This window comes from Oryctolagus cuniculus, chromosome 8, assembly GCF_964237555.1.
Source record: "Oryctolagus cuniculus chromosome 8, mOryCun1.1, whole genome shotgun sequence".
NCBI classification, from domain to species: Eukaryota; Metazoa; Chordata; class Mammalia; order Lagomorpha; family Leporidae; genus Oryctolagus; species Oryctolagus cuniculus.
The window spans coordinates 40,964,254-40,976,714 of NC_091439.1; the positions used below are offsets into that span (position 1 = coordinate 40,964,254).

A 12,461-nucleotide genomic window follows, 5' to 3' on the forward strand; every position below is an offset into this window, starting at 1 on the left:
CTCAGGTATTTGAACCCGCAACCCAAATGGAGGCCTGGGTTGAGTTCCTGGTTGCTGATTCCAACCTGGCCCAGCTCCAGCTATTGCAGGCATTTGGGATCCAGTATTTTATACTTTGTGTTTCTGTCTGGGTGCAAACTGATGAAATCTTTACTTAATATATACTAAATTGATCTTCTGTATATAAAGAGAATTGAAAATGAATCTTGATGTGAATGGAATGAGAGAGGGAGTGGGAGATGGGAGGGGTGCGAGTGGGAGGGAAATTATGGGGGGGGGGAGCCATTGTAATCCATAAACTGTACTCTGGAAATTTATATTTACTAAATAAAAAAGGAAAAAAAAAGAATATACAATGAACAAAGTACAGTCTTTTCAACAAGTGGTGATGGGGAAACCAAGTATCTACCTGTAAAAGAATGAAGTTGGACCTCTGTGTTATACACACACAAAATCAACTCAAAATGGATTAAAAAGTTATACATAAAGCTTGAAACTGTAAAAGCACTAGAAGAAAACATAGGGGAAATTTCATGACATTGGTCTTATCAATGATTCTGTAGATAGAACACTAAAAGCACAGGCAACAAAACAAAAATAAACAAGTGAAACTACTTCCTGCTGAAAAGTTTCTGCACATCAAAGGTGACAATCAACAGAATAATATGCAATCTATGAAATGAAAAAATATTTGCAAACCCTATCTCTGATAAAGAGTTAACCTCCAAAATATACAGGGAACTCTTAGAGTACAATAGCACACATAGAACACAAATGTGTGATGAGCATTGCAGCACAGCAAGTTCTTTAAGGAGCCTCCTTCAATACTGGCATCCCATATGGTGCTGGTTTCAGTCCTGGTTGTTCCACTTCTGATCCAACACCCTGCTAACGTGTCTGGGAGAGCAGTTAAGTTGGCGTGACTACTTGAGCCCCTGCCAGCTGTCTGGGAGACCCAGAAGGAGCCCCAGGCTCTTGGCAATTATGTGGCCCAGCCCTGGCCATTACAGCCATTTGGGGAAATTAACCAGCAGATAGAAGACCTCTGTCTCTTTCTTTCATTCTCTCTCTCCCTCTCTATGTAACTCTGCCTTTCAAATAAATCTCTTTTAAAAAGTAGCACAAATCGAATAACCCAATTTAAAAAATAAGCTACTGACTTGAATGGATATTTATTCAAAGAAAACATACAAATGGACAAGTATATACAAATGTGTTCAGGGGAATGCAGATCAAAACCACGTTATGACATCACTTCCCATTTTACCTTCAATTACATGATGATCAAAGGGCCCCACAGTATAAACCCACTGAAGTTTCAGAGTAGGCAGTTGTATAAGATAGTCCCAAAGGAGGACACAGGTAAGAACCTGGGAACAAAGGATAAAATATTTTATGGTTATGGGTAAATATGTAAATCCAATCATCAACAGCCAGGCATGCAGAAAATTTCTGCAACACTGAGAATGGTTGCATTTCCTGTGTCCCTGACCAGTGTGGTAGCAAATCATGTAGCTGCTTATCCAAATTGCCTTGATTGGGATTAAGGAAATCCTGGATCTGCAAAAGGTGGCACACACTTACCTGTGCCCTGTTCAAGTTGGCCTGGAAAAGTAGAAATGAGGGCAGATCATAACTTGGAGAGTCTTCCTTGGTTTTATTGCCTCTCCATAGACTGACTGGAGTGGGAGATAGACATGTTGCAATATTCTTCCTTATATCAACATAACAATGTGTTCATCTTGTGCTGGTTGGGAAAAAAATTAAAATTTAAGAAAATAAAGTATCATTAATGACATTAATCCTTATGAACACAGGAGAATCTCTGTTCTTTGATTCATGATCATATGCAAACATCTTGTACAGAGCCAGATATAAAGTGATTCATCTCTTAATTATCCAGCGAGAATGGTGATATCTTCTTATGGCAAATAGAAAACAGAGCAGAGCCATTTAGTAAAGGAGATACTGACCAGAGACCTTCTGGGTATCACATCCAAGAGTAGTAGAGGGACGGGGTTCACACAGGATATAAAACTGTGTCTTAGATTTTAAACAACAATACATGTAAAACCCTGTTTGAAAATCATCAACATACATGCAGAGGGTTTTTTTAGTTTTGTTTAACAATTTTTACTTATATGAAAGGCAGAGAAAGAGAGAGAGATCTTCCATCCACTGGTTCATCCTCCAAATGCCTATAACAACCAGAGTTGGGCCAGGCTGAAGCCAGGAGCCAGGAACTCAGTCCAGGTCTCGCCTATGGGTAGCAAGGTACCAAGTAAGAAGACATCACCTTTTGCCTCCCAAGGTACACATTAGCAGAAAAATGCAATTGGCCACAGAGCCAAGACTCAAACTCAAGCACTCTGATAATGGAATGTGAGTATCCTAAGTGGCATCTTAACAGTTGAAATAATTTTTTAAATAAAGAGGCATCAAATCTTAAGTAGCTGCTTTGTTGTTATGATTAAAGATAGTAATTACAGATATTAGACTCTCAATAACAAATATCTACCATTTGAAACATTCTGGTACTTATCATTTAGGCTTATCACTGCATTTGCCATCAGAATTAGGAGGATTTTAACACCCTGCCCAATGACACTGTCAAACCACAGGAAGACCTAAGCCAATACAATTCGAACAAATTTCAAAAGACAAAATGAAAGAAGAAAAGGACAATAAAGAGGGCTGAAAATCAAGTTTTCAAGCAAAACTGAAATGAAGAAAATGTAAAATAAAAATCAGGCACCTGGTTCCCACAGCCTGACTACTTAGGCCAACTTTCAGTCCATTGGCTCTGCACAGACAACTCTCTCTTTTAGAGTCAGTATCTGAGAGAGAGAAAATGCTATTTTCACTTTACTCACCATTCCATAAGCAAAGAATTATTGACACACATTAATGCTAGTCTATGAGAACTCAGTGAAATTTGTTAGAAAATTAGTATTCTTTAATAGGAATTGAATAGATTGATGAAAACATGCAGAAGGCTCTATACAAATGATAAAGCAATATACACATGCAAGCTGTAATACTTGTTATTGTAATTATTTTTATGGACAAAGGCTATACGAACAGTCTTGAATGATTTAAGATTATAATAAGATTATAATATATCTAACATGGGGTTAGGCATACAGTTTGCCTCCAATAAATTAGAACTGTTACTATATTAAATCATTATTATTGAGACATAGTTACTACATGTCAAGAACCATGTTCACCAAAAAAATAGTTAACATTTTGTGATAGGTTTGATGTAATCAAATGTGAAAAATTCAGTGATAAGAATCCTGAATTCCTTTTTTTTTTTTTTTTTTTTTTTTGACAGGCAGAGTGGACAGTGAAAGAGAGAGAGACAGAGAGAAAGGTCTTCCTTTACCATTGGTTCACCCCTCAATGGCCACTGTGGCCAGCGCACCACTCTGATCCGAAGCCAGGAGCCAGGTGCTTCTCCTGGTCTCCCATGTGGGTGCAGGGCCCAAGCACTTGGGCCATCCTCCACTGCACTCCCTGGCCACAGCAGAGAACTGGACTGGAAGAGGGGAAACCGGGACAGAATCCGGCGCCCCGACCGGGACTAGAACCCGGGGTGCCGGCGCCGCAGGCGGGGGATTAGCCTATTGAGCCGCAGCGCTGGCCAGAATCCTGAATTCTTAATGCCTATTCCATTAGATTATATATCTTTGATCTTACAGGAGTTATGAACTAATATAATTTAATGATTAAACATAATGAGCTACAATAAGTAAGTACATAGTACTTATCTTTTCCCCATTTTCCTTTCCAAGTATCTCATTCAGACAACTCCATATATTTTAAAAAGTGGAAGATTATGGTGCCTTTATATTGACCAATGCCCGTCACCTATAGCAGGCCTACTGAGGCTGAGGATCACACAATAATCAAAATAGTTTTAAATATTTTCTGTATCCCAGAATTCCCCAGAAGCAGTATACTTTTTCAAACATTCAAGTCACCCTATACCGCTTGTGGGTGGAGGGGCCCAAGCACTTGAGCCGTCCTCCACTGCCTTCCCAGGCACATTAGCAGGGAGCTGGATTGGAAGTGGAACAACCAGGACTCAAACTGGTGCCCATATGGGACACTGGTGCAGCAGGCCAGGCCTTTAACCCTGTGCCACAGTGCTGGCTCTTCTTGATCTCTCTGTTATGACTTCTTTTCTGTTCTTTGAAAGTTTGTGTAGAAACGCACAGTACTTGCTAATTTCTATTTACAAGAGGTTGACTGGGAGAGTTTTAGCAAGAATACCTGCAACTTCTCCACTAGATTTTGCTGTTGAGGTTACAGAGATTCTTTCTTTGTTCCCAGATGTAAGTCAGAGGCTGGAACCCTGGACTGGTAGCATAGCCCCAGGTTTCATGGGGTTGTAGAGTCCTTAGGAATGAAGGCAATGCATTTCTGTGGCCACAGGAATCAAGCACAAGACTTAGCTTGATTCCTTTTTGGGGACCACTTGTCATAATTCTTTCATCCCATGTGGCATGGTTGGCATATAGGCGTTGGGAACACACTCCTTCTCACTTTTTACTTCCCAAGGTATAAAAGAAACATGACAAAGCTATCGGACAGTTGCTAGGGTTAAAACAAACAAAACACTCCCAATTTATCTTTGCAATAGCAATACCCAGCAGAGAACTGTGCCGGAGCAGTTTTGTCATTTGGAACAATTACACTGAATGTCCCTCAGGTTTCGTGTTGGCTTTTCAACATAATGCATAGCCAAGGTGTTGGTACAGTGCCTGTGTCCAGATAGCGTTCTGTTCTAATGACTCTAACATGGTGTGAATGTGGAAACCAGAAGGTTCATTTTTGAAGTCTGAAAGCAGCTGAGAACAGATGAGGGTAACAGAGCAAAGCTTGCTTCCAGCCTCAGCTGTTTGTGCTGCCAGGACATTCTTCTCTTATTACTTCATTCGGACCAGATAGGAACAAAGGTGCTCTGAAGATAGCCCCATGTTTCCTGCTAATAAAAACCGCAGGATCTCAGCTTACACACTTAGTGCAACCACACAGTTGCTGTGATGTTCAGCTCGGAAATGACAGCAACTTCTTGAACTTGACTGCATCTGCAAAGCCTTAGAGTTAGATCTGAGATGAAACCCAGATATTCTGCGAATTTAAAAGCATCCCAAGTGGTGCTGATGTTACTCATCTGTGGGCCATAGTTGAGTAGCAAGGGATGTGGGCATGGTGAGGAAGAGGCCCAGATGTCAGGTGTGAGAACAACACCAAGAAGTACATTATCTCTGACCATGCATTCTGAATCTTAGGTAACTTCGCTCTAAATATTAGTGTTGGTCAGTGGGAGAACCTGGTTTAGTGGAGTTCATGAAATTTAGAGAGCACACTATGAGACAAGAATGAGAGTGTATGTCATCTATTCACCTGCAATCTAATATAAAATATCCGGAAAGGTACATTAGAGCCCATGAAAACTCAGGATACAAGTACTGTTTAATTTTCATAAAAATTCGTCTTTCTAACATCTCTAGTCTTACTACCATTACTTTTCTCACAGCTCATCTAATAGTATACATCCCTTGGAGTTTCTATGTAGATAAGGACATTTACTGCACAAAATCATCTTCTTTCAAATTGTTCCAACTAACAGAGGCTAGAGTTTAGTACAGTGCATAACAAAAGCACTCAATGAGCATTCATTTTTTGAAACAAATGCATGTACTTCATATAACATTTTTAAGATTTATTTATTTATTTGAAAAGCAGAGTTTCAGAGAGACAGAGGCAGAGAGGTCTTCAATCCACAAGTTTGCTCCTGAAATACCCACAATGGCCAGAGCTGGGCCAATCAGAAGCCAGGAGCCAGGAGTTTCTTCCCAGTCTCCCACACGGGTGCAGGGGCCCAAGCACTTGGGCTACCTTCCACTGCTTTCCCAGGCCATAGCAGAGAGCTAGATCAGAAGTAGAGCAGCTGAGTCTTGAACCGGGCACCCATATTGGATACCAGCACCGCAGGTAGCCTTACCTGCTACCAGCTCCATCATATAACTTTTTGAGACAAGAACTCAAAGGGGGCTTAAACAGCTCTTTGAATGGAGGTAGAGCTAAGCTCATAGGAAGAGTGAAAACACTATTGAACACAGCACAGTCTGCATCCATATAATTCTACTGTGTAGGTGTGTATGAGTGATACTGAGAAGTAATTTTTGGCCTGTGCTACCTGAGGTCCGGAGGCCTCCTGGCACCCACTGTAAAGGGAGAGCTGGTCCTGGTGCTTACCATTGTTGGTTCTGTACTAGCTGGGGACTGTGCCAGAGGTTAGACCTGGATTGCTAATGCTTGCACTGAGCCTCCCAGGAAATCATCCTCCTGCATTCATCATGCGCATCAGTCAACAGCCTGAAAATTCAGAGAGCTGGGCGCTGGGGGGGGGGGGGGGGGGCAGGGTGAAGAGGGAGGTGACAGGAGATAGAGGAGAACCTCTACTCCCCTCTCTATATATCAACATAGTTTAAGAGATTTCACTAGAGCTCCACTATATTTGTTGATATGATCAAGAAATTTCAATCTCAGGTGGTCTTCATCCCTTTATAGCTCTTCCATAAGCACACTACCCTATTCCTATTGTAGTTTACATGTTGGTTCTGCTATGGTGTGTTATGATACCATAGAAGACATTAAACCTAGTAGAAAGTACTCTAAATTTCTTATCCAAAATTTTTTGGTTGGCAGGGGTTTTTTTCAAAGTAAGAGCCAATCACAGACCCATTACTAAATTCCGAATAATATTTATAAGTTCTTCCCAGAAAGCTGACTATCTCTAGCGTTGCTAAATCAAGAGGAGACAGTATACGGTTCTTCCCTTGGCAGCAAGCACCCACACGTAGTCAGAAGTACATAAAAGGAAAAAGTGAAAACATCCTCTATTTTGCCAAAAGTTTGTCTCAGTGTCTCCTCCATCCAAGCACCCTCACATCTTCTACAGCCAGGGCCTGGCCTGCTCTACCATCTCAGTACTGAGGAATTCTTGCTCTTGTATTGCTTATTGTCCAGCCCTGCCCGTTCCTCTAACCTGTGACATCCAGGCCTACCTAACTCCATAGCTTCAGTCTCCTTCCTTTAGTATGTCCAAAACCAAGCAAACCCCCAGGCCCTTCCTGCCAACTCCTCCTCTTCGCCCTTTCCCTTATAATCCTGCCTTCTCTGCTCTGCCCTGGAGCGACAAGCCAGCCTGAGTTTTCTCCTTAGATGGACAAACACTTCCTGCACACAAAACATGGCATGCTTTTCAGAACCAACCACAGGAGAATTATGGAAGGAGTTCATGTAAACACACAGCCACGATATTAATAAAATTGTGGTGTCGCTGCTGAGATGGCCCCCCAGAAGTGATCAAACATGGGGATGACAAGGTCTCACTACGTTGTCTGTTGGGCCCCGGAGGGGCCGAGACTCAGCCTCGAAGGAAGCCCTCAGGGTAGGGAGTACTCCGCCTTCTTTTCAACTCCATCTATGTGCCCACCAATGAGCAGGAAAATGCCCACAGGAAGTTCACTCCCGACACCAGCTGAGCTTGGCACACAGCCTTGTCTGCTCCACTTGCAAATACCTTCTTAAACCACCTTGGATGAACAGTTCTGTTCTCAGGCTGCTTCAACACAGCTGTAGCCAGCTGCACTCCGCTTCCAGCCCAGCCATGGATAATGAACCAGATGATTCTTGTCCATTGAAAATACTGGAAACAACACGGAATACGTTGCCCTGCTGAGAAATTGGATCTACCGAGGCAGACCAAAGGAAAGCCATGACATTTGAGGCACAGGCAAACATTCCCCTTGCAAACATTTACCAAAGCAGGTATATTAGGGGGAAATCAATCCGTCAGATTCCCAGACACACATTTATGTTCGGGTCCCTCTGTTTTTAATTTTGTTGCTTTCTGGGGGTGGGAAGTTTGGGGGCAGGAAAAACTCTCTCATACTTGACCCAATACATTTGCTGTTCTTCTCTGTCAAAGGCTATAAAAACAACTTTGACTGCTCTACTGGAATGTAGTCACAGCCCTGAATTTGGAAACTGATACAACCATGGCCGCAAACGGCAAGCCCTTTTAAAACCCAGAACACTGACCAACATCTGAGAACTGGTTTGGGCCAGCCAAACATTTCTAGGTGTAAGCATAGACAATTACAATGCAAACTGTTGCCTTTAGGTGGATAATTTAAACGGCGCACAGTAGCTGGATATCCTCACGGTAAAAGCGACTGGAGAGTATTTGTGTTTCAGTGTTATTATCCTCTCCAAAATGCTTCTTGGCAGGGGTTTCTGGTGGCCTTCACGAAGCTTCTGTCATTCTTTCCTCCTTCTGCTCTGTGTCTTCCCACACTCAGTGAATGGAACACTTGGATCATTTTTAAAGTGTGTGAGGGAAGAGACAGAGGGAAAAAATAACTGAAGAACAGGGGAACTCTCTAGATGCGGTAAATATTGAACTTGAAAAATGCATAAGGATAAATCTGATCTATAGCGGCCTACACAAGACAGCCACGCTCCCGGTGTTCACCCGGAAGAACTTAGAACAAGTCATCCCAGCCGGGAAAGAGGGAACGTATTTTTACTTTGAGACACTGTTTTCCATTGTACCTACGTCTACTTAAGTTTTCTCTTTTGAAGAGCTAAGTGAACTCCTGTGTTTTGTCTCTGCACTTGCTGATCGCTTAAGAAGATGATTCAATGCCCTGTTTGAAAACCTAAGAAGCCTTTGTTACTAAAGGTCAATATGCAGAGTATGGCAGAACAGTTTACTTCGTGATACTTCTTAAAATTCTTTTCTCACTGACAAATTTGGCCCCTTCCACAGAGGCAGGATCAGCGAGTTTCTGGTAGGAGAAAGCCTTGGGTTTGCCAAAGCCTCCCCAACTGGGCTTGGTGACACCTACGAAAACCCCAGAAAGGAAATCCTCCGCAGGTCAGGCGGTGGGAGGCGTGGCCCCAGCTGTTTCTCAATTTGAAACGCTGAGTCGGGCATGGGCACCACAGCATTCCAGGAGCCTGAAGGAACTGGAATCGTTTTGTAATTCTAAATTCATCCTTCTGAGTGGAACTTGACGTACTGGATGAGGCTCATCTGTCCTGAAAAATTGTAGGGAGACCCAGAGCACATTGAAAATCCATTTGATCTTTCTCTTCTTCTAACACCATTCTTCACCCACCCCATGTCTTGAGGCTTTGGGAGGTGTTTTGCATCTCAGACACAAGTTGGAAAAAATCAGTTGCATCGAACGCATGCTCCTGCTGGATAGAGGCCGGCCTTGTAGCACAGGGGTTAAGCCTCTCTTTGTAATGCTGGCATCCTACATCGGAGTGCCAGTTCCAGTCCTGGCTGCTCTGTTTCTGATACAGCTCCCTGCTACTGTGCCTGAGAAGACACCAAAAGATGGCCCAAGAGAAATCCTGCCACCCATGGGAGACACCCAAATAGAATTCCAGGCTCCTGGCTTCAGCCTGGCCCAGTCCCAGCCCCTGTGGCCATCGGGGGAGTGAACCAGAGAATAGAAAATCTTTCTGTGTCTGTCTCTGCCCACTCTCTCTCTCTCTATTACTCTGGCTTTCATATAAATAAAATAAATCTGTAAAAACAATTATGGGCTTGTGAGCCTGAGGACAGAGAGAAGAGTGGGAGCCACCTATGGTGGAAACTGTAATATTTGTCCTTACCTATTCTCTCATGCTCCATAGTGATACAATCCATGAACTCCACCGGAAACACTCATTGCCTAGCACCACTGCAGCTAGCTCAGCGCAGCTGTTTGTCTACATTCTGGATATGAATGGAAGAGGTAGGTGCAACCTATGACAAATGCCCTTAAAGAGAGGAGGAGGCTCAGCTGCTTGCTCCTCCTATTGCTCAAAGATGAGATGTGGTGGCTACAGCTGATGCAGCATTCTTGGGCCTTGAGGTGATTTTAGGAACAGAAACTAGGTGCACTTGTGTAGGGAAACACTACAGCAGGAGGGATTGAGGCTCCTGAGGGCTTTGTGGAACAATGCCCTGATACGAGCAGTGCACTTCTTTCCTCAAGACATAAAATGAGAGAAAAATAAATCTTCTCATTTGGAGTTCAGTGTTCCATGCAACTAATGCTTCCCCTAATAGATCATGCAACATTTTTCACAGTTCCTTTGCTTGAAATGCTTCCAGATGCAGTTTGTTTTTGTTTTTCAAATATCTCCAGAGCTTTTAACAAAAAAAAAAAAAAAAACCTACAGCTGCCATTGATATAAAAGCTTCCTGCATATTTATCTGCAGGCAGAATAAATTCAGGAAGTTTTTTTTTCTCTTACTTATTTACTCTCCTACCACATCCTATTTCACATCTCCCAGCCCCTGCAGATTTTAACCATCCATATGATGAATTTTCACCAAACAGCTATAATATGTACAAAAACAAAGTGTTCATGGAGCTATTGTGATCTTTGAAAACACATTCTGAGAACAGTCAGGGCCTTTGATCAATTAAAAGATCAGCACCAATATCTGCTGGGATCCAATTCCCAGCCTCCAAACTTACAAGAAACATAATGAGGAAAAACAAACAAACAAAAAATCAACACCACCATGCCTAAATCAGTTTACTACTGTGAAGAGACACTGCTGTACACAGCAATAGATGGTCAAGAAAAGGTCCATGGCTATGGTCTTCCTGCACACACACACACACACACACACACACGCATGCAGAGTAAGGTTTATGAGGTCAGGGATGGCATCTAATGCATGTATTTGTTTACTCTGAAGTATGAATCAGTTCAAAGCTTCTTGAGCTGTTATTTTCTAACCTTCTGCCCATCTCTCTCACTCTCCTTCTACATCAGCAGGGAGGCGGAGAAGGAAGACTGAAAATAAGGTAATTAAAATAGAGAGGATCACCCAACCAAGTTTAAGAGTTCCCCTAGCATCCACTCAAAGGAACTCCCTCACACATGAACACGTCTTCCCCTCCGAAACCACGCTCCCAGGTGAGCAGGATTCAATAGCTCACCAAAAACTCTGCCTTGATGCCGTGTGCTGAACCTTTCACACAAGGCAATTATCTCACCACAGTACCGCCATTTAATGGTAGAACAGTTGAAAATCTTTCGATTTTTAAGTTCAGATAGATCTGGGTTCAAAGCTATTCAACATTTCATTGAAGAAGTGAATTCACTCTTTAATTCTCTCCCTTCTTTTCCTTTTAAATGGGGATAATGTGATGTTATTAATCTTTAGATTTGGCATCAGCATGGTAGCACAGTGGGTTTAGCCATGCTTTCCTGTTTCCCAATTCCCGACTGCTCCACCTCTGATCCAACTTCCTTCTAATGTGCCTGGGAAGGCAGGAGATGATGGTCCGAGTACTTGAGCCCCTGCCACCCATGAACACACATGCAAAGTAAGGCATGAGGTCAGGAATAGTGTATAATGCATGTATTTGTTTACTCTGTAGAATGAATCGGTTCAAAGCTTCTTGAGCTGAGACCAGGATGGAATTCTTGGTTCCTGGCTTGAGCCTGGCCCAGATCTGGCTGTTGTGTCCACTTGGGAAGTGAACTAGAGAGTGAAAGATCTCTAGCTAGCTAGCTAGCTCTCTATCTCTATCTCTATCTCTATCTCTATCTCTATCTCTATCTATCTATCATCTCTGTCTGTCCCTCTCCACCCCATCAGTAGCTCTGCCTCTCAAATACATAAAATAACTAAATCTTTTTAAAAGTAATCATCCGGGCTGGCACCGCGGCTCAATAGGCTAATCCTCCACCTAGCAGCGCCGGCACACGGGGTTCTAGTCCCGGTCGGGGCGCCGGATTCTTTCCCGGTTGCCCCTCTTCCAGGCCAGCTCTCTGCTGTGGCCCGGGAGTGCAGTGGAGGATGGCCCAGGTGCTTGGGCCCTGCACCCCATGGGAGACCAGGAGTAGCACCTGGCTCCTGCCTTCGGATCAGCGCGGTGCGCCGGCCACAGCGCGCCAGCTGTGGCAGCCATTGGAGGGTGAACCAACGGCAAAAGGAAGACCTTTCTCTCTGTCTCTCTCTCTCAGTGTCCACTCTGCCTGTCAAAAAAAAAAAAAAAGTAATCATCCGATTATTGAAAGGATTAAGACAACACTCCCATACTGAATGGCACACAGTAACACTCCATTGCAGATGATGAGGGTTGTGGCTATGAGCTCTCACAGCAGGCAATCATAGATCAGTCCAGTGTATAATGGGCTAAAGTCTCAGGTGATGAATAAACACATGATAGGTCAACTCTCCAGGCCTATCTTTCTCATCTGAAAATTAAGGACTTGACCCAAGTCATTGCTAGGAGCATTCTGTCCAACTCTAATATTTGATTAGTGTGTTACTATGACTCTTTTGGTAAAATAATTTCTTAAAGTCTTAAGCACATTTCTTTTTTCTTAATCAGAATTTAGGGGAAATGGCATATTTA

At 43.0% G+C, this 12,461-nt stretch overlaps 1 long non-coding RNA gene across 1 annotated transcript; it reads right to left on the bottom strand.

Annotated features, from left to right (window-relative positions):
* Positions 1-1,156: 1,156 nt before the first annotated feature.
* LOC138843490 (uncharacterized) lies at positions 1,157-1,747 on the bottom strand. Its single transcript, XR_011378256.1, has 2 exons — positions 1,585-1,747; positions 1,157-1,370 (listed from the first exon to the last, which is right to left on the bottom strand). It is a non-coding gene; the product is annotated as an uncharacterized lncRNA (long non-coding RNA).
* Between the last annotated feature and the right edge of the window lie 10,714 nt (positions 1,748-12,461).